The sequence below is a fragment of the Chionomys nivalis genome, chromosome 23 (genome assembly GCF_950005125.1).
Source record: "Chionomys nivalis chromosome 23, mChiNiv1.1, whole genome shotgun sequence".
Classification (NCBI taxonomy): Eukaryota; Metazoa; Chordata; class Mammalia; order Rodentia; family Cricetidae; genus Chionomys; species Chionomys nivalis.
This window is the reverse complement of record NC_080108.1, coordinates 26,994,714-27,022,016: the sequence shown is the minus strand read 5'-3', so window position 1 is coordinate 27,022,016 and position 27,303 is coordinate 26,994,714. Positions and strand designations below refer to the sequence as shown.

The window sequence follows — 27,303 nt, the reverse complement described above, 5'->3', positions numbered from 1 at the left end:
TCTGTCTTGAAAAAAGGAAAAAAAAAAAAAAGATACAGAAACTATTGCCCAATCATTCTACCTGAGTGCTCCACCTTCAAAAATCAAGTTTTACAAGGTTCTTAACTTGTCCAATTTAGACTTTAAAAAAAAATGATTTATGACCCAAGCTGCTGGTGCATGTTCAGTTCAGCCTGTTTAAGGCCTTATCCATCTCAGATCAGGCTCTGTATCATCCAAATCGCAAGTCTTCTACTTCATTCGTATTAGATGTCATAACTTAGAAAGGATAGATTTTGAATAGAGGATTTGTGGTGATAGTTTATTTGTGCTCTAACAGATAAAGCTTGCCTGAAGATCAGAGGGCAGAGTTAGCCACTAGTTAACCACAGAGTCCAGGCACACACCTTTGTCACCAGCACTTGGGAGGTGGAAGCAGGAAGATCAGGAGTTCAGGGTCACACTGGGCAAACGAAGATTTAACCAGTCTACAAGAGAAACAGAGCTCACACCTTTGATCCCGCGCCTTTATTCCCAGAACAAGGGAGGTGGAGACAGGAAGGGATATGATTAGGCAGAGAGAGGAATATAAGGCGGAAGGAGACAGGAGCTCAACCCCTCTGTATGAGGATTTCATAGAGGTAAGAAGTCTCTCTAGTGGCGTGTTCCTCTGCTTCTCTGATCTTTCAGCAGTTACCCCAATATCTGGCTCCAAGTTTTTATTGTTAAGAAAAATTAGACTTCGCACTACAAGGAGTGTTTATGTGATGGGGAAAACGACCTGATCAACATCTTTACTTAAACCTGATAAAAGTTTGAGAGTGGCCAACCAATGACAGGTCCGGGTTGAGACCCATGCCAAAAGAGGGAACCCACCCTGACACAGGCTGGATGGTGAGGACTAGACGCTGGATAGTACAGATACCTAGGATAGAACCAAACACAACTGGCAAAAACAAACAAACAAAAAACTGACAAAAGCTATCAAAAACCTTTGATAATTAAAAATAATCTATTCTTCTATCTTATATACTCTCAAACTGTATGCTGCCAATGTGTTTGTGTTTCTATAGTGCTTTCATGGTGCCACAGTGACTGGTAGCCATACGAACCAAAGCTGTTCAGTTAGTCCAAATTCTTTTCAGTTCATACTGTGAAGGAAGCCAGGCAGCAGTGGTGCAAGGCTTTGATCCCAGGACTTAAGAGGCAGAGACAGGCAGATCGCTGAATTGAAGGCCAGCCTGGTCTACAGAGCAAGTTTTAGGGCAGCCAGGGCTATACAGAGAAACCCTGTCTCATAAAACAAAATAGCGTAAAAATTTGGACACTCACCGATGCCCGTAGCTTCAGCTTTCTTGGAGTAATTGATACGTTTCCTACAATGGTAAGTAAGCATTGATATGCTCCCCACAATGGTAGGTAAGCATTGATATGTTCCCTATAATGGTAAGCACGTAATTCAAAGAAAAGGAGAGATGTAAGTGAGGATAAAGATGCAAGAAAAGTATCCTGATTTGGATGCCTGGTGAGACCAAATGAAAAGCAAATTCAAGTGAAAAGTTGATGCTAAATACTTGCCTAAAGACCTAAACCTCTAAATGTTTAATTATTTTAAAATTTGTTGATAACAACATTGTCTTTTGAATTGTTGGCATGGTAGACCTATATTTAAGATGTGGTTTCTTGTGTCATCACTCAAAGACTGTTGCTTTATTAAGACTCAAATGTGTCATTCTGCAGACCAAAAGGAACCATCAATAAATAAAGGAAATAGAAAAAGTTATATATGTCAGGTGGTAGTGGCGCATGCCTTTAATCCCAGCACTCAGGAGGCAGAAGCAGATGATCTTTGTGAGTTCGAGACCAACCTGATCTACAGAGCGAGTTCCAGGACAGCCAGCACTGTTATACAGAGAAACCCTGTTTAAGAAAAAAAAATTAAAAAAATACTATATACAAGAATATATTTTGAATAAAAAAATGTTAGAAGGAAAAAAAGGAAATGTCATAGATGTAAATGGATTTGTATAGAGATTTTATACTAAGGTAAAGGTTGTTACAAAATAAAAATAGAGAGATTAAGACAAAGCCAAAAAGTTAATGTCACAAAAAGTTAAAACTTAATAGTATAGGTTTGCAAAAACTTTCTTAAAGTATAACAATTTTATATTTCATCCAAATATTGTTTACTGGGCCAGGACAGATGGCTCAGTGGTCATGAACACTTGCTGGCCAGGCGGTGGTGGCGCACACCTTTAATACAGCACTCGGGAGGCAGAGGCAGGCGGATCTCTGTGAGTTTAAGGCCTACCTGGTCTACAAGAGCTAGTTCCAGGACAAGCTCCAAAGCTACAGAGAAACCCTGTCTCTAAAAAACAACAAAAACGAAAAACAAAAACAAGAACACTCGCTGCTCTTCCAGAAGACCTGAGTTCAGTTCCCAGGACTCATGTTGGGTAGCTCCCAACTGTCTGTAACTCCAGCTTGAAGGGATCAGACACCTTCTTTTGGCTTCCTCATGCACCTACATACACATACACACAGATGAACACATATACACAGAAACAAAAACAAAAAAATACATCTTTTGAAAAGGATGCTGCTTATAGATTCTACTGAGTTTCTAGTTGAGAAACTGGATCTTAACAGACTTGAGATTTATTTTAAAAACCTGTCTCTGCCAAACTTTAAGTATTATGCGACAGCTGAATTTTCAGCCACAATATGTTCTTTGGTACTGCCATAACCAGCCTTCCGGATGTTCAATAATCAGACTTGGCAGTTTAACACAGTGGGAATATAAGGACTGCCAAGGAAGCCATTTTGGCCTTTCTCTAAGTATTGGTCCCAGGGGACCCTGAAAGTGTCCTATACCTCTAAGGCATCTACATGACCTTTTGATCAAAGAGGAAACAGACATCCATAGGCTTGCTTCTAATCAATGTACATTCTACAGAGAGGACGGTCAATCAAGAAAGAAATATCCCCAGTGCTTCTGAAGGAAGCTGCATGGCCAGCAGAGATGACCCATCTCAGTTGATGCCACACTGGTGGAGGGAAACGAAGGAGTCAAGGGGCTCCTTTTATATCCCTTGGAGTAACACTAAGGAGACTCAACTGACTTCAGCTATAGAAAAGAAAATGGTTGGTTTTGGTCACCTGCATGTTCTTAAATACCCAGGAGGAAAGTGCAGTCAAGGACTAAAGTGACTGGTAGCAACAGAGCAAACAGATGGTTCTAGACAGGACTTTACACAGGGCTGTGAGGGCTGGAGAGATGACTCAGCAGTTAAGAACACTGGCTGCTCTTCCAGAGAACCAAGGTTCAATTCCCAGAGTCGACATGGTGGCAGTTCACAACCATCCATAACTCCAGTTCCGGGGGATCCAGTTCTCTCTCCTGACTGCCTGGCACTAGGCAGGTATACGCACATGCAGGCAATGCACCCATACGCATAAAATAAATAAATCTAAAAAAACCTTAAAAACGAAAACAAAGAGAAGATGACTTGGGCCTGACAGGCTTCCCCAATGACCCTGAGTTTGGACTACAGACACACCAGGCAGGATACTCATAGCCACCAAGTATAATTCAAAATTATGTCTGCACATCTGTCAGTGGTGACAACCATACCTTATCTTAAACCATACTTTACCCTCTTACTCTTTTCCACTATTGGGCTCCTTTTAAAAATCCCTTGTGAGTTTTGCTATATTTTCAATAGAGTCGCCAGTTTGTTTGTCTGTTTTCTAACACTCCAAGGGATCATAATACTGATTGCAAGTCACATAAGGAGAGCTCCTTGGGACAAGTTTGGTCATGACCTTCCTGGCTCTTGCTCTATTTTGGAAGGAGGAGGGGGGCACTAGTTACTACCTCTTGGTTAGATCTATCAAAAAAAAAATTTTTTTTCATATTTATTTATTTGTATTGGCTGGGGATGGGTGTGTGTGCTATGGCACTGCATGTGGCGTGTGGAAATCACAAGACAACTAACGGGAGTAAGTTCTCTTTGTCCACTGCGCGAGCCCTGGGAATCGAATTTACAGATCTTCCTTGTATTTGTATGTGTGTGTGTCTTCCAGGACATTTTCAAGTTACACTCCTTATGATGCCAGGAATCCAGTCAATGCCCACTATAGGAAATGAAAAGCCTCTCCAGCCAATAGAGAAAGTAACAAGAGAGTTTTGTGATCCTCCTAAGGCAGGCACCATGGCACTCAACAGCACGGAAGAAGTTATATAACATGGACTGACCCTTCTGCTCCCCTCAAAGGGGTTATAGGAGCACAGCTGTCAGGGTAGACTTGTGGCAGGAAGGAGCATAGAGACTGGGTAGAGAGGAACATCAAGATTAACAAATGAAAGAAGCCAACTGGCAGAAAAAGACAGGAAGCCCTTCCCTGTCTGGACCACACACAACAAACAGCCAGCCGTACACAAATGTGGAAGGGCGGGTTCGAGATAAACAGACCTAGGAAGGGTCCCAAGGCTCACGGCCTCTCCCAGCCCCAGACTTTCTGTTTAGTAACAGTTGATCTCGACTTCTGTTATTAACCACGTGCACCTGAGGCAAATGTCTTTCCAGGGCAGTAGGTTCTGGACACAAGCAGGTGCCCACTGGACTTCCTGTCTGTCTGTCTGTCTGTCTGTCTGTCTGTCTTTCTCAGTTCACTAGCAGACTTGCATGCTTGGGAGTCCCTTTCATTCTTTCTTAATAAGCTTGCTCCACTCCTATCACCATTCATGGGACCCTGACCAGTTCACTGTTTTGAACACAAGAACGTGGAACTTTAGCGAGTGCCTCCCAACTCTGATCTGCACCCACAACATTTTGTTTTACTATTTTTTGTTCAAGGTCTTGGATTTGCTCAACAAATAAACAAATGTAAAGCTACAAACTGTTAATAGAGTATTGAAACAAACAGAAACTCTCGCGGGTACAAGAGATGACAGGTTCTTATATCCTCACACCATGGGGTCTGTAGCCTGTTACTCTGAATTTCTCTCTTTCCCCCCATCAACAATGTATACAATCTGTCTCTAGCTTTGATCACCAGGGGAAAGACCCACTAGGTAAAAGATAATGCCAGGGTACCACAAGAGACAAACTGGTCACTGAATCTTACACAGGAATAGCCCCTTAATCCATGACCAAGAGACTACCACCCTCATGACTAAGGAAACCCATCGGGTGCACACCACTCCAGCCCCCTCCACATTGAAAGTGCCATTTCTCTGCTCTGCTGTGCCTTACGCTCCCGTAATGGGTGCTGCCTTTACTTCAGCTCCCTTCTCTTCCAATTTAATATTTACATTTTGATTTACTTATTCTTTCCTTTTCCTTCCAACTTAAACAACATTCGCTGGAGAGTCTGAACTGTACCTCTAGTGTTTATTGCCACAATCACGGGAAACAGTTGCCTCACTTCGGCTATCAGTACTAACCATCATTTCAAAGTGCACAATTAAAACTAACTCCCAGAACATCCTGGTGTTCCCATTCTTTTCCCATCAGAATGAAGCTGTAAGAGAAACACCTGGCTGTGAGCTGTACACACATTAAAGAGGCTTCATATTTAAAGCCATGAGGCAGTAATGTAAGTGCAAAAACAATAATTTAGTGATTAAAATGGGTGAGCAACACACAAGCACTCGGAATAAAAGCATTACACGGTTTCTGCCCTTACTACACACCCTGAAACCACACTCTCCTTCTGCCCAAGCTCTGGCTCAGCATTCCCCAGTGCCAGGGCACTTCCTTCTGTTCCACTCCTGTTATCAGAATGACGGCAGCACGTGGCAGAGGCATGAGAGGAATGTGGGCTGCAATGCCATGTCACCAGCGAAACTGTATAGTGGGGCTAAAACTCCAAGAGGAAAAATAGGAGACAGAGCTCCATGTGACAACTGAGCAGTTGGATCTAATCCGGTGCTATAGGCTTTGACTGCCCAGAAAATGTGCTCAGTAGAAGGCCAAAGACTCTAGCTGCCAAGACCAGAGCTGCAATCTGCTCCTGCAGTAGGGTAACTATCCCTTGGCACATAAAGAGGACAGCCGACTTCAAAATGGAACCCACAGCATGTATGCATTGCTTTAGTGCTAAGCGCAAGATCATCCTGAATGATTGCCATTTAAGGTTTAACTATATCGCCGGGCGGTGGTGGCGTGCGCCTTTAATCCCAGCACTTGGGAGGCAGAAGCAGGCGGATCTCTGTGAGTTCGAGACCAGCCTGGTCTACAGAGCTAGTTCCAGGACAGGCTCCACAGCCACAGAGAAACCCTGTCTCGAAAAACCAAAAAAAAAAAAAAAAAAAAAAAAAAGGTTTAACTATATCAAGAGAACCCGCCATGGGGCTGGGGAAATGGCTCCTTAATGGAAAAAAAAAAAAAAAAAAAAAACCTGCTCTGCCCTGCATCCCCAGCACCTACATAAAATGCTGGACAAGCCCATGCATGCCTCGAATGCCAGCATATGGGGAGAGACAGGCACAGCCTAAGAGTCAGCAGCTGGGACATCTTAACAAACAAACAAGCAACAGGAAGAAAAAAGCAAAACCACAACTCATCCAGGTTCAGTGAGAGACACTTTCTCTAGGCGGGAAGTGATAAAGACACCTGGTGTTCTGCTTCAGTCTCCCCATGCACAGGCACACACACCCACACACCTGTATGCACATACATCACACACACACACACACACACACATGGTCATGAGGGTCTGTCTGTGGTAAGCTGATGCAGCCGAAATTTGTTATGACTCTTGTGTCTACCTACATCTGACTACTGTACTCAAGAATTTAACGGGTTTGTTCCAGGCATTTGCTTCTGTCAGGATGGCTAAGTGTGCCTTTCAGAGGCACTGAATGCTTTAATAAGGGCAGGATCTCAAGATGCCTATCTCAAGGCTTGTCAGGGAAAGGTAAGACTGACAGACTGAGCTCCACCCCCAACCCAGTGACCAGGAGAGAACTAACTCTGAAAGATGTCCCCTGATCTGTGCACTGTGGCACACCTGTCCCAGCATGTGTGAGTGTGCATGCACACACACACACTCAAATATAAACTAAATGTGTGGTTTTTGTTTTGTTTTTTGTTTGTTTATTTTCTTTTTCGAGACAGGGTTTCTCTGTGTAACAGCTCTGGCTATCCTTGAACTGGCTGGCCTCAAACTCACAGAGATCCACCTACCACTGCTTCCCAAGTGCTGGGATTAAAAGTATGCACCACCACCACCCAGCTAAATAAATCATTTAAAATGTAAGTGATTAAAAATTAAATGCACCTTAAATGTTCGGAAGAAATTTGGGACTGGAGAGAGGTGACTTAGCTCTTGCAAAGGCTCCATCTTCGATTCCCAGTACCCTCATCGTGGTTTACAAACCATAACTCCAGTTTCAGGAGATTCATGCCCTCTTCTGACTTCTCTGAATATCAGGCATGCATATGGTTCACATAATTACATAAATATATGCAAACAAAACACCCATACACATAAAATAAAATTCTCCCAATATTTTGGTTTGAAGAAAATCCAATGAATAAAACTGAATCAATAATCAGTCACATTTTATATAAAAATAGTTTGTTTCAGTAGCTGAATTAACAAGTTTTATAAGTTAAAAAGGATTATAAACCAAATTACTAGTTTTAAACACTGATAATGACAATAGTCCTCTGGCAGATCGCAGCCTCTCCTGGTCACCATTCTCTGCATTCACTTGCTTCCCAGCCTCTCTTGCAGCTAAGTAAAAACTCTCAGTCAAGAGAACAAAATGTCCGGCCTGGGTGGAGACCTAACATTCCAGTTGGGCTGGTTCAGTTACTTTGGCTGAGTGAGCAACCCTAGGAAGGTTTAAGACATGCTAAAGAATAGGAAGAATAATTTGCCAATTTGTGAGGAACTGTACTTTTCCATCCCAGAATCCTGCCTCTAGAGCAGAAGTCATGGACCACAGCCAGGTAGGATTATAAATCTGCCCACTTTTCTAAATTATTCAGAAAAGTGTGACTATTGCGTTTCTCCTCTTTTCTATGCAAGCTTTCTGTAGCACTTCGGGCTTTCCCACCAACATTTTGGGCTTCCTTATTCTTTCTCTGAAGTGTCCCTCCCTCCCTGACAGGTGGTATTTGTCTACCACATGTGTGCCACCCACTTCTCCAACAATGTCATTCCATATGGTGTCATCCTGTCCCCTCCACCCACTGCGCCGCCCCCCTCCACTCTCCTCTGGGCAGCAGCTGCGTTCTACAGCCCGCCTGCCCTACTGTGCTCTACAGCCCGCCTGCCCTACTGTGCTCTACAGCCCGCCTGCCCTACTGTGCTCTACAGCTCCTGCCCTACTGTGCACTACAGCCTGCCTGCCCTGCTGTGCACTACAGCCCGCCTGCCCTGCTGTGCTCTACAGCCTGCCTGCCCTACTGTGCTCTACAGCCCACCTGCCCTACTGTGCTCTACAGGCTGCCTGCCCTACTGTGCTCTACAGTTCCTGCCCTGCTGTGCACTACAGCCTGCCTGCCCTGCTGTGCACTACAGCCCGCCTGCCCTGCTGTGCACTACAGCCCGCCTGCCCTGCTGTGCTCTACAGCCTGCCTGCCCTGCTGTGCTCTACAGCCCGCCTGCACGGCTGCCTGCCCTGCTGTGCCCTACAGCTCCTGCCCTGCTGTGCACTACAGCCTGCCTGCCCTGCTGTGCTCTACAGCCTGCCTGCCCTGCTGTGCTCTACAGCCTGCCTGCCCTGCTGTGCTCTACAGCTCGCCTGTCCTGCTGTGCACTACAGCCTGCCTGTCCTGCTGTACACTACAGCCTGCCTGCCCTGCTGTGCACTACAGCCTGCCTGCCCTCTGTGCACTACAGCCCGCCTGCCCTGCTGTGTTTCTTGCGAACTCTAATAAAAGCTGTCCTTGTGCTTCCATTGAATCCACTCTGAAATTCTCTTATTTATGAGACCAAGACCCCAAAGGCAGACCCTGATTTCTGTGTCATCGCAGAGGATGAGTGAGGTTTCACTGCCAAATCAGAGAACTGACAAAAGAGCATGGCAGGCCCTGGCCTCTCTGTCACTGTGGGCCGCACATGGATATACATCTGAAGCTACAGAAGAGACCCAGTGCTACAGGGCATTGCCCAGGCATCTTTAAACCTTTCATGAGAGAAAAGCATAGCAGACTTTGTGCTTTTCCCACAGTCTTACCTGGGCAAGACAACCTTAATTTCTTCTATCCTCTTTTCTGCGCCAACATCCTTTTTCCTGTTAAGAGCTACTCCCTTTTCTTAGCCACTTCTATTCAGAACTACTTCAAATCCTCAGTGGCCTACTTCACTGAGAAAAGCTAAGTCTACAGTGGACCAGACGGGCAACCTGAGTCCACCATGTCAATGGAAAAGTCAACAAAACAGAGAGGGGTGAGGGTAGATGCCCTGCTGTCAAAAGAGGAGAGTTTTCTCATTTAAAAGGAAATGATTGTTATCAAACACTTGACACTAAGTAAGAAATGAAATATAGTAGGAAATCCATCAAAAAGAAAATTCACTATTTTGCTGAATTCTTCAGCTATCAACAGTGACCTTTAAGCTGAAAAAGACTGGAGAAGGGCAAGTACAGTGGGGACAGTTTCAGCGCTCACGGAGACCAAGTCCATCGAAATGAAAAGCAATACCTATTTCTGTTGAGCCACTGCAGGTGTGGTTTTCCATGGGGCAGATGCAGACAGCTGTTGGGAAATGGAAGCCTGAGAATGTTTCCTTAGTTTTCAGAAAAGAGCAAAGACAATGATTCCAGAAACTATCAAGTGGCAAATATGGCATCAATACTACCAAAATCCAGGGGCACATTGTTAGACAACTGTTGGGTCGTGCTCAGGTAACATACAGCATACTCCCTACAGAACGTGTTGGAAAACAGTCAGGCCTTCAGCGGTCTCAGTGCAGCAGGAATAAATTGCCAAAGGTGAAAGTTAATACTCTCACTTTCCCTCTTACACTATCAGAGAAGCAGACTTCCAGTAACTGCACAGGACTGTAAAGTTATTCATGAAGAGAACTCTGCCAGGGAAATCCCTAAGCTTTCCAGTGTAACTACATCAAAGCCTTACCCACGAGCTCAATCAATGTGTGCCCTTGCAGGCACCAAGGGAGACAAAAGGAGATCAAGAAGCCACTGGTACTCAAATCAAACTCTGCCTCTGTTGAGTGACTGCTCCCGGGGAGACATGAACAGATCTCTTACTCATCCCAGACAGGGAGCCTATGACAGACCAAAGCAAGGATACCACCAAAGCCCAGCTTGGTGAACCACTGCATCTTATTGGGGTTGCTTACAGTATTTGTGAAGGGTTCTTACAGGAGCAGAAAGACTTATTATAGACAGCTGCATTCACAAAGCCAGGACTCCCCAGCAGAGGTGACAGCTCACAACAGGTTGGAGGGGGTTCTTTCCTGGCAACTCAGTTGGTCTCAGTCTCTTCTAGGCAATTTGACTGCCAGCTTTCTGGCTAGTCTGTTTCTTCCAGGCCACTTGGCTGATCTCTGCTTCTTCCAGGCTGCTCAGCAGGTCTGAGAGGGAGTGTCAGGTCTCTTTACTGCTTATATACTTTCAGGAAGGGAGGGCGGGGCCTAGTGAATCTAGTCAGATTCAGGTACTTCCTGAAGCTATTTTGAGTTGTTTACTTCCTGTCTTAACCAGCTTCTCTGCAAAGATGGAGTGTTTCAAGTCCCCCTAGAACAGTAATGCTTAACCTGTGGGTCATGATCCTTGGGGAGGGGTTAAACCACCCTTTCGCAGGGGTTGCCTAAGACTACAAATATTTACCACAGAAAACACACATATTTATGTTACAATTCCTAACAGTAGCAAAATTAAAGTTATGAAGTAGCAACAAAATTAATCGCGTGGCTGGGGGTCACCACGACATGAAGACCTGCCTTGCCTTCTAGGGTCACAGCATTAGGAAGGTTTAGAGACACTGCCCTAAAACAAACATCCTGTTGTTTCACCTCCTTATACACAGACTGCCCTAAATATTCTTGTTTTACTTTCCATTTACAGCCCGTGTCTTAAACAAATTTCCCTTCAAGATGGAAGGCTGCATCTGAGAAGAAACTGTAATAACAGTACTAATACAACAACATCCACGACATCTTCTGAGAGGCAGCATCATTTCCTGTCATATCATTCTTTCTGGGGCTCTAGGCCTGGCTGAAGTCTGGAGCCTGTAGTTCAACCCCTCCCTACCCTTCCTTTCACCCGAAATCCTCTCCGGATTGCAATCTTCTGTGGATACAGGTGGGGTGGCCTTCTAAATGAAGAGAGTAGATGTTGACATCACAGGAACACCCCCAAGATGAACAGACCAAGTCTCCGCAGTCCCCTTGACTCAGACTCTGAGTCTGAAATCAAAGTGTTGCCTTTTGCCTTTGCAGGAAAAAATGTAAACTGTGAAGCGCTTAAAAACAAGTCTGTGAAGGCAATTCATTTCACTCTTCTTCCCCTCCTGTAACCTGCACTCTAGTAACATACGAAGCTAAAAGATCACTTACTCACTTGTAGAGAAGGAGCTTAGCGGTCATAAAGTCACACCCTTTACCATTGGTCACTCCCATTATAAGCAGGTCTATGAAGCAATATTTACATATTAGGTAGTGGTTTATAGAAAGCAAAGAACCAAGAAGAAATCTCATTTGCTTATGTCGCGCTTTTACTGGTGACTTCATTAACCTTGCGTCTGGGGCAGAGGAACAGAAATGAAGTCACTTAAGGACCTGTGCTGTTTCTGTACCAAGAGGCAATGAGCCATGAGAAAATACACAGGATATATAGCAGTGGCTTCACTGAGCTGGGGTGCCAGGGAATTCTGCAGCAACCTTGCAGTTCCTTGTCCTTGGGGACAGTCTCTTGCCTGGGTCCCCTGCACAAGCTCCTGGGTATTTCACTCATTCAAATCAAGGTGGGGAAGCAACACCACCTTGGTTCTTGGGTTCTTGGTGCCCAGGAAGATGCCATGGCCCAGATGCTGCTGAGGTTTACCAATTGCCTTCCAGAATGGCAGCCACTACCACATATGGAGGCAATGGAGCTTCAAGGTGGCACACAACACAGTGAGTAGTGCCCAGGTCCGGCCAACACCGCTGTTCCTTTTTCAGCCTATTCTGTCATCAAGGCATCTATACCCTGGGCCTGTGATGGGAGTGGCAGTCTCTAAGGTCTTCAAAATATCTTGGATCTTTCTGCCACCGTCTTGATGGGAGGCACTGACTGTTTCACACCAGCCTGTTCATCGTTGCCTGTCCATGCTACGGCACTCTCCTCTTAACATGCCCCCAATACAGGCAGCTGAGAGGACCCAGGTTCAGTTCCCAGCACCCATATGGCAGCTCACAACTGTCTGTAACTCCAGCTCCTGAGGCTCTTTTCTGGCCTCCACAGGCACCAAACATACACACGGTGCACCCACATTCATGCGGGCAAAATGCCCATATACATAAAATAACATAAATCATTGCTTCTTCGTGTTATATATTTTACTATTCACACTCAGGCAAGCCAAGCTGAAGCTCAGCACTTTGTTTGATGCAAGATTTCCCACCAAGGTTCCTCTAAACCCTTCTGTTTCCTACCTGCCATCCAGTTCCAAAGCAGCCTCCATATCTTAGGTACAGTTGTATTATTGCCTTATGCCTTATTGCGCCATGCTTCTTACCTACTCTGGAGAGTACATGTCCAAAACAAGTTCACTGGCAGCAGCTTGTTGCGTTAAATTGATAGCATCCTCATCTGTCTCAGTCTGCCATTTCTCTTGATTGACACCAACACTTTAAACGACTGACCGAGGCTGTCCAGTCTCGGGCAAGTCTACCCTATGACGCTGGAGAACATCTCGGAATGAGTCCCCTTGGAAAGTGATGCACAAACTCAACCTCAGCACCAGTTTCTCTCTTAGCCCATCCAGGATGTTAGAACAGAACCCTACTTAGAACAGAACCCTACAGTTCAAGATGAGGTTTATGTCCTGGGAGCTAGAACCTCAAGAACAAGGTACTGGGGAATCTGCCGTCTGGTGAGGGCCTGACAGAGATGCTGCTTTCCATCCTCACACAGTGGAGGGAGGCAGGAAAACTCTGTGTGCCGCGTCTATAAGGGCACTAAGTTCATTCATAAGGGCTCTGCCCTCAAGAGAAAAACACCTCCTCAAGGGGCTACCTCCCATTAGAGGTTCAAGACTCTAATAAGCCAGTATAGTAGTCCACACCTTTAACTCCAACACTCAGAAGCAGATGGATCTCTATGAGTTTGAGACCAGCCTGGTCTACATAGCAAATTTCAGGCCAGTCAAGGCTATAGAGTGAGACTCTGTCTCAAAATAAAAACAAAAATTATATATTTTATAAGTAAATATACACACATATATAAAATATTTCAAAACAAGAATGTGGGGGACATAAACACTAAAACATGGTAATAAAAGTACCTATGTCTGAGTCCCATTTTGTTGTGTGACAGAAGACTTGACATAATAGCTTAAGAAAGGAAGGATGACCCAAGTGGTGGTGGCGTATGCCTTTAATTCCAACAGAGGCAGAGGCAGGGGGAATCTGTGAGCCTGAGGTCAGCTTGGTCTACAGAGCAAATCCCAGGACAGCCAGGACTACACAGAGAAAATCGAGAGGGAGGGGGAGGATTTGTTCATCGTTTCTGCCAGTAGGCTAGGGTGGGAGGGCATAGTGGAGAGGCGGAGAGAGACAGGTAACGATGGAGGGAGACTATACCAGGCTAGCTGGCTTCTTCCTTTCCCCTTTACTAGGCCTGAGTTCTCAGCCTATGGAGTGGTACCCGCCCCCCATTCAGGGCAGGTCTCCTCTTCATCATCCAATCCTGAGGACGCCAACCCATGCTTGGCTCCTTAGAAAAGCTTCACCAGGCTTAGCTGTTACCTGCTGGGCTGTTCTTGCCTTGAGTTACGCTTCGGTTCTAGTCGGTAACCTCACTTCATGTTTGCCATCCCCACACCAAAAATTCTGCAAAAGCACAGCTGTCTGAGGACGGTGGGATCTGATCCTCACCTCGTGGGCTTGCTCTTTCCACACACCCCAAGAGCCGCAGAGGCTGCTGGTGAACTCTGCCAGCCTATGACAAGGAGCAAGCGGCCCCTTCAGTGATGTTGCTCGGTTGCTGACATGTCTACCACGTCATGCTCTGACATGATCTACATGTTTTCATGGTGCTCATCATACATGTAGCGCTAACCTTTAACTTTCCTTTCAGTTTGTTTCTGTGGTGGTTTGAACCAGCAGTGTCCCTCAATAGGCTCGGGTATATAGGCTTGAGACAGGGTTGTTGTTTTTTTCTATGTAACCCTGACTGAACTCACTCTGTAGACAGGCTGGCCTCAAACTCAGAGATCTGCCTGCCTCTGCCTCCCAAGTACTGGAAGGAGGGCACCACTCCACCACTGCCCATCAGTGCGGCATTGTCATACATAATACGTCACTGTTCTATCTCTACGCCCACTCCTCCTGATTCCCTTCCTTCCTGCAGTCCCCCTTCTGCTTTCACGTCACACGTACGCCAGATTTTCACCCCTTTCCATCCTTAAGATCGTTCTCCTTCCTCCCGCCCTGTTCACTTTCACATGGGTTTTTGTTTCTTTGTTTGAGAAACTGGCCTCCACCTTGTACTCCTCAATAAAAATGTAAGGCGGGAAATGAGAAGAGGACACGAGACGCAAACGAACCCACGTAGGGGTTTATCAAGAGGGATTGTGCTCAACAGGACCCGAGGAAACGGTGTGGAAGGAAAGAGAGAGTAAAAATGGTGTGTCCAGCTTTTAAAGGCTTCCTAGCACACGTGCACGAGGGGAAAGATGTGCCTACGTCATCGCTATACCTTGCACCTGCGTACAGGGGCTTTTGCGTCAGACGCTGAGACACAGATGGTGGGTGACCCACGCATGCGCACACAGGGGGTACATGCGCCTGCTTTAGAACCCAGCAGTGCAGCCTTTGGGGGTGCTAAAAGACTTACACTCAAGAATTAGCCTCCTGAATGCTTGGGATTACAAATATTTGCCACTACAACCAGCCAGTCTGACTTTCCTAGTGTCAGGAAATAAAAACGAAATTTTTAAAGCATAAAAAAATGAGTTATGAATTTCTCCAAGTAACCTTCAAGTTCATGCCACCAACCGTGAAAATGACTTAACGTCTATGAATTAAACAATTAAGAGGAACCCTAGGTATTAATGGGCCTGTAAATAACATTTGGTTCTAGAGTTTGAGTCATGGAGATCTTTGAAATTTTATTTTGTGAAAAAGTTGGAAAATGAGAAAGAAAAGTCGTGCTAGTTCATAAAGAGACACAATTTTTATAGCCTTTCCACAAAGCCATGCATGGGGCCACATAACTGTGACCAAGCACTTAGGAGGTGGAGGCAGGAAGATCAGGAGTTCAAGGTCATCCTTGGCTACAATGAATCCAAGGCTAGCCTGAGTTACAGAAGACATATGTCAAAGCAAAGAAAAATAAAATCAAAGTAAAATCTACTAACAGAAGTGTAATTATAAAAGCTAACGTTTTTATGGTTTTTACCCTGCAAACCCCTTATGGCTTATTTGAAGGATGCATTTACTTGGGAAAATGTAGGTCAAACTTAATTGGTATTTTGTTCAAACTACAATACAGAAGGAGGGAAAAAAAATCATTAACAAATTAAAGATAAAATAAATCCAGCTGATGATGAGGTAACCAATTGATAGGTCTCTCTCTTTCTCCTCCCCCCCTACATGGTGCTGGGGGTTGTGGGATTGTGTCTATGACCTTGCACACACTGGGCAAGTCCTCTGCCTCCCCATAACAGGATATATTTAGAAAGAAAACTCTTTGTTTGGGTGGAAGCATCACCCCAGCCCCTGGCATCCACACATCCAAAGAGTCTGGAATGTTCCTCCACCCCAAGCCCCCTCCACCTGTAGTTGTCTCAGTCCAGAGTCCATCCCCGAGAAAAGCCGGCCAAATGACGACCCCCTTCCCGGAGATGCTCAAGACCACTCCCACAGGGTATTTAAACTGCTCCCTAAAGAACAAACACGTGTTTTTCTGGTCTTCCTTTCCCTTCTCCTCCCTGGAGGGCTGGAAAGCCATCTGTAGCATTTGTACCCATTAATCCTGAGCTTTTTCTAACTCGGTTTGCGATTTGATCTGATTCAGATTATGGCGTCGGCAAAGACACTTACTGGGGTGCAGAAAGTTTTCACTCTTGACTCAGATTGACAGCGCGAGTTAGACTCCCAGCCCGTTTACAAACATAAAAATGATCAGGAAATAAGAAATTATTCTCTATTGATATTGCTTTGTTGTTGTTATTATGAAGCAATTCAGTTAGAACAGAATTCTTCCTCTTCCTCTTTTTTTCTGGGTAGTATTAAGGACCAAACTCATTAACTCAAGGCCTCTTGGTATGCCAGGCAAGTAGTATATCCCCTTAGGTCACCTCGAAGCCCTGGCTTTCTTTCTTCCTTCTTGCTGTTTGTTTTGTTTTTCTGAGGGAAATTCTCCTTCCTACTCAACAGGTCAGGCTGGGGTCTACTTGACCAAAGACAAGCATGGTCTTTGTAAACAAAGCCTGGCTGTTCAGTACACACATCAACTGGGCCTTCTCCGGTCCTCTCACCATGTGCTAAGTAACCTTTGGCTCAGAGAATGGTGAGCCCAAATACTTCATGTCATATTTCCCAAGTGTTGCATGAAGCTTAAGATGAATAGTTTTTGAAAGGCACATACCGTGCCCCGAATAGAATATCATCCTCTTCCATGTCCCAGGTACTTAGAATAACATGTGATGTTTATCTGCAAGGATCCTCCTGCAACTTGGGAAAACAGTGAATTAAAGTTAAAACTTCATCTACTGAAAAGCCAGCAAATGTTCAGTCTCAGTTTCAGAATCCTTAAAAAAAAAAAAAAGAAATCAAAGAAATGTTCCCTTATACCTCTCAAGTTATTTATCCTTCTTTTGAAGAAGCTGAGGTAAAACTAGAGTAAAAAAAAAACAGTCGAAGTAGATGAAAGCAATAAGAAATTCTTCCCAGGGAAAAAATTAACTTAAAAAAAAAAAAACCAAGAAGACAGGAGTAGGAAATGTGAAGCAAAGATGTCACACTCAAGCAAAATGAGCTGCAGAATGGAAAAGTTCTCTGACCTCTTGGACCCAGATCTGAAGCCTAAAACAACATAAACGCCGGGTGGTGGTGGCACATGCCTTTAATCCCAGCACTCGGGAGGCAGAGGCAGGCGGATCTCTGTGAGTTCGAGACCAGCCTGGTCTACAAGAGCTAGTTCCAGGACAGGCTCCAAAACCACAGAGAAACCCTGTCTTGAAAAAACCAAAAAAATAAATAAAAAATAAAAAAATAAAAATAAAACAACCTAAACTTATTCTGTAGGAGTGGAACCCAATCAGGCTTCAGTGTCGAAAGGCCTCTGGCTTAGGAGATAGAGCAGCAGGGAGAGCAGGCGTTGGGGGGGGGGGGGTGTAGGCTGGAAGGTCTAGAGGCCTGTTAGGGCTCTGGATTGTGTTCTGCATCCTGCTGATGGATGCAGAGCTAGAGAGAGCATTGGATTTGCATTTGAAAGGGTGGCTTGGCTACCGAGACTATGAGCACAAGCAGAGGCACGGATGCCAGCAACAAGCTGCCCTGCGACTGTGGTGCCAAGCACTGCTGTTGCATCCTTAAGCGAGTCCTCGGCTGCCCCACACTTTTCTCTGCCCACTGCCATCTCAGCCTGGCCCGGGGCTCCCTAGAATCGCAGTGTCTCACACCCACATTCCTGTTCAAGGTGGATGTGGGCGCATAAGGAACAAGGGCCCTGCCTCCACCCCTGCAGCCCATCCAGCTAGCACCTCCATCGTATCCTAAGGACCCTGAATGTAGATGGTGTGCAAGGGTTTCTTCTAAATCACCCCTTCTCTCTGTACTTTATAGATCTAAGAAGGTAGGGTACCAGATGGGAATTTCCCCAAAATAAAGTCTGTCAGTGTCTGGGGGAAAAGATCTACACATGAACCAAGAGGGCTTGGAATATGCCTGCTGCCAAGAAGGCAGGGAGAAACGATCAACTTCGAGGGAGGGAGCCAACAGGGACCTGCTCACAGTCTTTGTGACCAACAGGGACCTGCTCACAGTCTTTGTGACCAACAGGGACCTGCTCACAGTCTTTGTGACCAACAGGGACCTGCTCACAGTCTTTGTGATAGCTACCAGAAAGAGACCATTAAATCCACACCTCTTCATCAACAGAGATAAAGGGCAAATGATTTTGTGAGCCGAGAGAAACCCTCCAGAAGAAAAGCAGGGAAGAGCTATAAACAAGGCGCAGAATCAGAAACGGGAACAGCTCGACCAAAGGGTTTTAGTGTCTCTAGTAATTACTGGAATTAAGAAAGAAAATCCAGATGCTTTTCCCCATATGGTTAGAGAAAACCTTTAAGATGACTGCGGAGGGTTGGCTAGTTCCCCTTAGACTTGTATCTACCTGGAACCTCTGGACTTGACTGTTTACAAAGAGGGGGGCTGTGGCTGAGATTACAATAGTCACACCCCTCCTACTTACTGCTTGTTCTCTGTACTTTCACTGACAGTCAACAGCGGCCAGGAAAAATTAAATGGAACAGTCTAAAAATCACTTTTACTACTTACAACTCTATGTTCTTCTGAATAGCGTGTTGAAATAATTTGTTTGGTTTTTTTTGTTTTTGTTTTGTTTTTTGAAACATGGTTCTCTCTACATAGCCCTGGTTATCCTGGAACTCTCTGTGTAGATCAGGCTGGCCTCAAACTCACAGGGATTTGCATGCTTCTGCTTCCTGAGTGCTGGGATTAAAGAAGTCTGCTGTCACACCCAGCGGAGTACTGAAATCCTGACCACGCGCTCCATCCCATCCAGGACATGAAAATCTTCCTGCTGACAAGTGTATCTATGGTATAATGTTCCCCACCTGTTGGCGAGCCACCACCTTAGCAATCAATAACTGTCGCAGAAGCTTGCTAGTCACAAGTGATGCTGGCACAGGGACATGAGTGTCTGTCCTAACTCATGGGTGTACAAGACGAAGAGGTATAATTAAAAATTATGAAAGATGTAGCCGGGCGGTGGTGGCGCATGCCTTTAATCCCAGCACTCGGGAGGCAGAGGCAGGCGGATCTCTGTGAGTTCGAGGCCAGCCTGGTCTACAAGAGCTAGTTCCAGGACAGGAACCAAAAACTACGGAGAAACCCTGTCTCGAAAAAAGAAAAAAATTATGAAAGATGTGAAATATTCTGGCAAAAGAAGAAAAAAAATGCACTCTAGGTTTTATTCTAATTTTTGTTTTAAACAATACAAGGTACATGAATGTGCCACATACCATTGACAGAGCAAAGAAAACGGGGAAATGTCACTATTTGGCTATCCGAGTAGTAAGATTATACACAAATTTTCTTTCCCTTTGTGACATCTTATATGCTCTATAATTTCTAGGATAAACACACATCGCATTTGTAATTAGGCGCACAGTTACTGACACTTAAAAGCAATAGGAAAAACAAAGGTCTGGAAACCTTAGCACCTTCCTGTGAGAAATAATAAAGCCCTCCACGAGGCTTGGATGCTCTATAGGTTTTGTGCCAGATTCCTGACATGGGGCTTCTGAACCCCGGTTGTTTTGTGGGCAAGAGCATTTTTGTTATGCTAATGACGTGACTCAGAGAGCCCCTCCTTGGCTTCAGGATGAAGACTGGCCACCAGTTGGGCCAACAGAATGATTATAGGTTTGGAACTTGCAGCTGTCTGACCTTCAGAGAACAGGAGGGGCTGAGGGTGCGTCAACGGATTTAATCAATCATGCTTCTATGATGGAACCCAGTAACTCAGGACACAGAAGCACAGTACAGCTTCCTAGTTGGTGAGTACAGGGAGGTCTTGGCCTGTGTAGCACTGAAGGAAGGGAGCAAGGACTGGCGGCAGGGAGTCCCTTTCGGGGTGAGGGCTGGAGGCTTGCTTCTGCCCAAGGATGCAAATATAAGAAGAAGGCTACTTGAATTAAGATGTCATCCCAAGGGGCTGGAGAGATGGCCCAGAGACACAAGCTCAGTTCTCAAGTATACACATCTTGCTTTTCTGCCACCCATAATTCCAGTTCCAGGGACCCACCACCCTCTTCTGACCTCCATGGGCACCAGATACATACATGGTGCACATATATACTTGCAGGAAAAACACACACATACATGAAAATAAAACAAATAAAGAAAACATTAATTTCTTTTAAAGGTATTGTCTCAGAGTATGAGGGGATTTCAGACAGGGAAGACTGTCAACTTGGATATTTAACGCTGGAAAAGGATGGGGAGATGGCCCAGTCAGTGGACTGCTTGCTTGTGGGCTTGAGTTTGGTTCCTTAATGTTATGCCCAAATCCGCAAAGTCCCCGCAAAAGCCACCGAGGAGAAAGAGCCTTTATTTTAATCAAGTTTGCAAACTCCATCTCTCCACGTGTCCAGCGTATTGGAATAACCGGAGAGCCCAGAGCTCAATCAGAATTGGGTTTTTATAGCAGTAAAGGTTGGGGTGAGGGGTTTCTGAGGTTTATCAGCCCTGATTGGCTGACATACGTCTGGGGGTGTCCTGGTGACTGTGTTGGCAGGCGGTCCTATCTACAGTGACTGGAATGCTAGGCATTTCCTTTGAACGGTCTGTTCTTGGGTGGTGGTCAGGTAATCTCAGCTTGTGGTTCTTTCTGCTACCAGGTATTGTTTCAGGGTAAACTACTGAGACTCAGGCCTCTTATTAAATTTGTGGATGGCTGAGTTCTACTCTGGCAGGTGATAATGGTTGGAAGTAAAGAATTTCCTCTGGGTGACCTGCTCATACTTAGCTTCTCATGGCTGGCCCCCGCACTTAACACCCATGGAAAAGTCAGTTGTGGTAGTGTAGGTCTGTAACCCCAGAGCTGGGATGCAGAGGTAGGAGCCTCCTGGGAGCTTGTTCATGAGTCGGCCTATATACACATGGTCAAAGAGTTTGTTTATGCAGTCTGATAGTAGAAATATGGATAGCTGACTCACGTAAAATCACATGACTAGTATCAGTTCTCTTGCTAATTTTTAAAACACTATTTATTCAATGTGATGATCTGGTGATCTAGAAAGGAGGCATTCTACTATATCAATGTATGGACAAACCACTTCTGATTCAGGAGCAAGGGAGCTCTCAGCTTAGGAGAGCAAGTGTCTGCTTAAGAAGCCCTGCAGCTCTCTCAGGATCAGTGCTCCCTAGCAACGCCTGCAGCTGCTCTCAGGATCAGTGCTCCCCAGCAATGCCTGAAGCTGCCTGCAGGGTCAGTGCTCACCAGCAATGATAGCTCTCACACCATACACACACACACACATACACACACACACACACAGCTCCGAAGGAAGCTGAGCACTCCGTTCATCAAACAGCATGTGGAATGAGGGGGCTCAGGTCCCCGGGGAACAGTGACAAAACCTCCCTAAAACTTCACATGAAACATGGCCATCCTTTAAGCTGTAGGAGGCAGAAGCGGGGAGTGAACTCGGCCCTTTATTTTCATTTCATTCTTCAAGTCTTCATTGCTAGTATCAATCAAAGGAGTTTCCAGAACGATCCAGATATACACTCCACAACTACACTGAGATCAAAAAGACTCTAAGAGAAGGAAGTGGGGTATTTGTTTATTTCTTTTAGAGAGGGGGAAGAAATCCACTGGAGAAAGCACCTTATCTGGAAAAACCATTTGAACTTTCACTTACTTCCCCAAATCTAAATTGACATCTAATCCTCATTTTCCTTGCAAAACAATAAAAAGGAGCAAAGCCATTTTTTTACGCTAAGAAATGTTGTAGAGCCCAAGATGAAATAACTACAGTACTTGTTTTCTATGTACACACACTTTTTTCTTTAACATCAAAGTCTGTTTGTATTTTGAAACACTTAAGTGGAAAGAATGACTTGGCTGTGCTCCCTCAGCCCAAGTTCACTGCTACAATGCCTGAGCCCCTGCCAGGGCTTGGCTATCACTGCAGGTCCAGAACACAGCCTTGTTTTTGAATGCTTTCGCCACTCCCTCAACCTTTCTACTTTTAAAAAGTTTTCCATCTTTGAGCACAAGCGATGTTCAAAACGTTAACAAAAGAGTCCATTTTAGTTCAGCCAAGCAGTTGAGACTAAGCTTTCCACCTCACTGTGGATGATTCTGTAACAAATGTCTATCCTTATGTCCACAGAAAAGCACAGCTCTGACCCCTCATCAAAGAAACTTCTTCCTGCTGCAGATGGAGACCATCCTAGAAATCCACAATAGGTGAACATGCAGAGAACTGACAAGGGGCTCGCTATTCCCATTCCCTGCATCTACCTCTAAGGCTGGGGGGGGGGTGAGACGTCACTCAAGAGGAGGGGGGGAGATCTAAGAGAGTACCAGGACATCTGCTTTGATCTGGTGTCTTCTATAAATGAGAAGGATCTGCAACCATGAAGTCTTAACAACACAGTCTTCAAAACAAGACCTACACAATGACAATGGTAGCTGATGTGCCAATGTTGGGGGAATATCATAAGGAGAAGGGGAATCAGCTTTGTCCAAGGCGATTCTGAGTGCCATCAAGTTGACAGTGAAGATGGTCTACTGTTGCGGGCACTCCTTCAGCCAATAGCCGCTAAGATACCAGCCCACTGGGGCGTGGTCTCTCTCTCTCTGGCTTCCAGCGAGTAGGCTCCATTCCTGATTGTGCAGAGGGCTGTTGTCTGGGATGGTGATCTGTAAGTTTTTCCCCCTTAAAATAAATAATCTCTCTAATAATCTAATTCCAAACTGGTGTTGTATTGTTTGTGATTTACGCCTTCAATTGGCGCCCAACGTGGGGCTCAAACTCACGACCCTGAGATTACGAGTCTCATGCTCTACCGACTGAGCTAGCCGGGTGGCCGGGAGCCGGGTGGAAGGAACGCAGCCTGCACCTCCCCCACTACAGTCTACTGCCCGAAAACCAATCAATTTATACTAACATCAACCTCTCTGCAACAATTTTCAGTAGGTTCATCACTTCCTCTCCCTAAATGAACACACCATCAGTAAAAGGAGAGCCACCAGACATAGATTTTGTAACTATCACCAGTTACACCCAGTGAGGTAAGATGAATGTAGGAGATGGCTGAAGTATGAGCTATGAGCCTGGAGGAACAGGAAAGAATGCACACACTAGGAAAGGAAAACCTGTAGTCGACGTCACAGATAACGGTTCCGGTCACTGGCTGCCACTTATAGCTTCACATACATCTGTTGTTTTCACAAGGTTGAAAAGAATGGAGGTCAATGAAGAAACAGTGACCTCCCTCCACCACTCCCACAATGCATTTATTGCAGCGGTGGCTCATGGAAACTGTTTGCATGCATCGAATCAGCTGTGGCCTACAGTCATTGAGAGTCTGAACCAATGGCTTAGCCTCAGAGCTCACATATAGCAGTGTACCTGTCTGAGCTCTTAAATCAGAGGTTCTCAACCTGTGGGCCTTGACCCCTTGGGGGGGTCAGACGACCTTTTCATAGGGGCTGCATATCACATACCCTACATATTAGAAATTTACATTACAGTTCATAACAGTAGCAAATTACAGTTATGAAGTAGCAAGGAGATCATTTTATGGGGGGGGGATCACCACAACATGAAGACCTGTACAAAAGGATCACAGTATTTGGAAGGTTGAGAACCACTGTCCTAAGTGAACCCCAGAGCCCTAGAGCCTGATGCAGCTGAGTTTTAGTTTCTATCAGGACAGTTAGGAAAAGACCGGGCTGGGTGGTGCTGGCCCATGCCTTTAATCCCAGCACTCGGGAGGCAGAGGCAGGAGGATCTCTGTGAGTTTGAGGCCAGCCTGGTCTACAGAGGGAGTTCCAGGTGAGGCTCCAAAGCTACAGAACAACCCTTTCTTGAAAAAACAAAACAAAACAAACAAACAAAAAACCTGGAAGGAGCATGAGAGAAGTTCAGCTCATAATTAAAGCAAACCTCATAACGATTACCATTAACCATTCATCTGTTGACCCAAGGAAGACTGCGTGCGCTCTGGGCACAGGAGCTGCACCTGGCTTCATGCTACCAACAATGGGAAAGGAACAGACACAGAGGATGGTAAATTCTTGAGGAGACTGCCATGGAATGAGAAGTGGCTAAGGTTACTGAGGTGCCTGAAACAGGATGCAAACATGGGTGCCCCTCAAGTCGGAAGGCCAAAGCCAAGGCTCTGGCTCACACACATGCATGCCAAACCTCTCTGAACTGTATGCCCAAGAGTAGTGACTGCCACTGCTGGGGACCTTGAGAACAGGTCCCCAAAGCAGCTGAATGTAATTACATAAGGTTAAGTGCTTCAGCCTAGACAGCCTGCAGGAGAACAGGTAGCAGAGATGAGCCTACGAGAGAGTAATAAGGCAGGGTCATAAACCAAAACCATTTCATCAAAGCCTTGAAAACACAAAGACTCTCTCCACAGTGACAGCAGAGGAGAGCAAGCAGGTGAGTGTGCTTAGATCCCAAGGCACTGGAAGCGGCAGGAAGCTAGCCAGGAGGGGGAAAGGTGGGGATAGTACAGAGGTCCTAAAAGACTGTTACATAGATGAGGTTTATTCTCTACTAATGGCAAGTCGGTAAAGTATTTAAATAGAGGAGTGACATAATTAAACCTATTTTGGAAAGGTAGCCTTGATAAGAATACAGAAGGTTCAGGACTGGAGAGATGGCTCAGCAGTTAAGAGTGTATGCTCTTGCTGAGTACCCCAGTCAGTGGTTCCAGCACCCACATGATGCAGCTCAGGACCGCCTGTAATTCCAGCTCTATGGGGTCTGATCTTTTTCTTTTATTGGCCTGCAGGTATCTGCACTCACGAGGTCATATCCACACACCTCCACTCACTCCTTTCCACACTTATATACACATATACACAAATACATACACAACTTTGTTTGTTTGAGTTTTTGAGAGAGAGTTTCTCTGTGTAGCTTTGGAACCTGTCCTGGAACTCGCTCTATAGACCAGGCTGGCCTCAAACTCGGACATCTTTGTGCCTCTGCCTCCCAAGTGCTGGAATTAAAGGTGTGTGTTACCAATGCCCGGCGTTACATTATAGAACTTTAAAAAAATGTTTTGAAAATATGAAAAGTTTAATGTGGAAGATACCGGGGGTGAGAAAAATCTGATAAAGCGTTCATTATCTGTGAGTGTGAGATGAGAGTGTCCGAAAAGTTGTGTGTGCATCTGTGTGAGCCTGTGTGTGCATCTGTGCATTGTGTGTGTGCATCTGTGTGAGCCTGTGTGTGTGCATCTGTGCATTGTGTGTGTTCATCTGTGTGAGCCTGTGTGAGCCTGTGTGTGTGCATCTGTGCATTGTGTGTGTGCATCTGTGTGAGCCTGTGTGTGTGCATCTGTGCATTGTGTGTGTGCATCTGTGTGAGCCTGTGTGTGTGCATCTGTGCATTGTGTGTGCATCTGTGTGAGCCTGTGTGTGTGCATCTGTGCATTGTGTGTGTGCATCTGTGTGAGCCTGTGTGTGTGCATCTGTGCATTGTGTGTGTTCATCTGTGTGAGCCTGTGTGAGCCTGTGTGTGTGCATCTGTGTGAGCCTGTGTGTGCCTGTGTGTGTGCATCTGTGCATTGTGTGTGTGCATCTGTGTGAGCCTGTGTGAGCCTGCATGTGTGCATCTGTGCATTGTGTGTGTGCATCTGTGTGAGCCTGTGTGTGTGCATCTGTGCATTGTGTATGTGCATCTGTGTGTGCATCTGTGCATTGTATGAGTGCATCTGTGTGTGCATCTGTGTGAGCCTGTGTGTGTGCATCTGTGCATTGTGTGTGTGCATCTGTGTGAGCCTGTGGGCTAAGGGACACACCAGAGATACTGAAGAATTTTATGACCCTCAAAGGCAAGAGATGGAGCAAGAACAGCAGCCACACAGTGAGCAGAATTCACTCATGATGTATTTTATAAAACTTGCCTTTCAGGACTTGCAGCGAACCGCTGAGTGAGAACAGAAGGGGAATCTAAGGAGGCCCAGACACTTCTAGCACAGTGAGTTGAAAGCATTGCACGAGGAGAGAGGGGGAGAGGGACCATTACACTCTGAAGAGCAACAACAACAACAAAAAAAATCATTTCACTTCAAAGGCTGGAATACTTAACCTCTGCACCTGAGTTCCTCTAGCTGGAGACTGTTTTCTATTTTCTTGGGCCAAAATGTTTCTGGCTAAAGACAGAGAGATAAGATGAACCACAGAGGACTCCGCTTGCATATAAAAATAAAAAGGAGATGAGAAAACAATCTTCAAAGCTTTTCTTGGAGTGGTTTCATTCCCCATGCAGGCCTGGCTTTCCATATTCCCATGGTGTCCAGGAACTGCAGGGGGTGTGTCTGCCTCCGACACAAAGGGAATGATTTAATATAGGAATAAAGTAACGTAAACATACAACCAGTGGTAACTTTTGTAATATAAAATTTCTTTCTTTCATTCTTCTTTAAAAATAAAATAAAAAAGTAACCCCCCCCCAAAAAAAAAAAACAAGTTAGGAATTTGACCCCAGTGTGGATTATACTTAAAGGAATAGTTTCTCCTTTGTGTCTTCATGTGTTGTGGAATAGGGAACCTAGGGGCTCTTTTGGATTTCTCCTTTCCCCCTGCTCCCACCTAGCCTTGACCAACAATGAGCATGGTTCAAGGTCAGATCTCCAGCAAAGTGAGTGCCCATCTCTAGCACAGTTCAGACAGGGTGGCTCTGAGGTCAATGTGCCTGCCATTGTCGCTAGCATTCAATTTCTACAGGTAAAACTTGGCCGGGCGGTGGTGGTGCACACCTTTAATCCCAGCACTCGGGAGGCAGAGGCAGGCGGATCTCTGTGAGTTTGAGGCCACCCTGGTCTACAAGAGCTAGTTCCAGGACAGCCTCCAAAGCTACAGAGAAACCCTGTCTTGAAAAACTAACGAACCAAACAAAAATCTCTACCTGGTGAGTTTAAAAAGCATTACTCTTTTCTTCTCTTACGTAAGAAATGCACAGCAGAGCCCCAATTGTGGCTCAAGTCAGAAGTGTGCCTTCTAGTAAACCCCAGAGCTTGCTGGGAATGCAGATTCCCAGGTTCCATCCAGACTCATTCCATCAGAGTCACTGTAGTGGCTCTGCTCACACCGAAGTTTGAAGCCACTGCTCTAGGAAATAAGTAGTAAGGAGACAGAGAGGTAGGCATGTGACTCAGAAAATCCACTAGCAAATGTAGAAAAGATAC

General features: G+C 45.4%; 1 protein-coding gene and 1 non-coding gene across 7 annotated transcripts in view; both read right to left on the bottom strand.

Annotated features, from left to right (window-relative positions):
• Tjp1 (tight junction protein 1) overlaps window positions 1-27,303 on the bottom strand; it is a 251,979-nt gene that overhangs the window by 148,145 nt on the left and 76,531 nt on the right. The gene's annotated exons all lie outside the window — the stretch shown is intronic.
• Trnat-cgu (transfer RNA threonine (anticodon CGU)) lies at window positions 22,882-22,954 on the bottom strand. Its single transcript has one exon. It is a non-coding gene; the product is annotated as a tRNA-Thr (tRNA).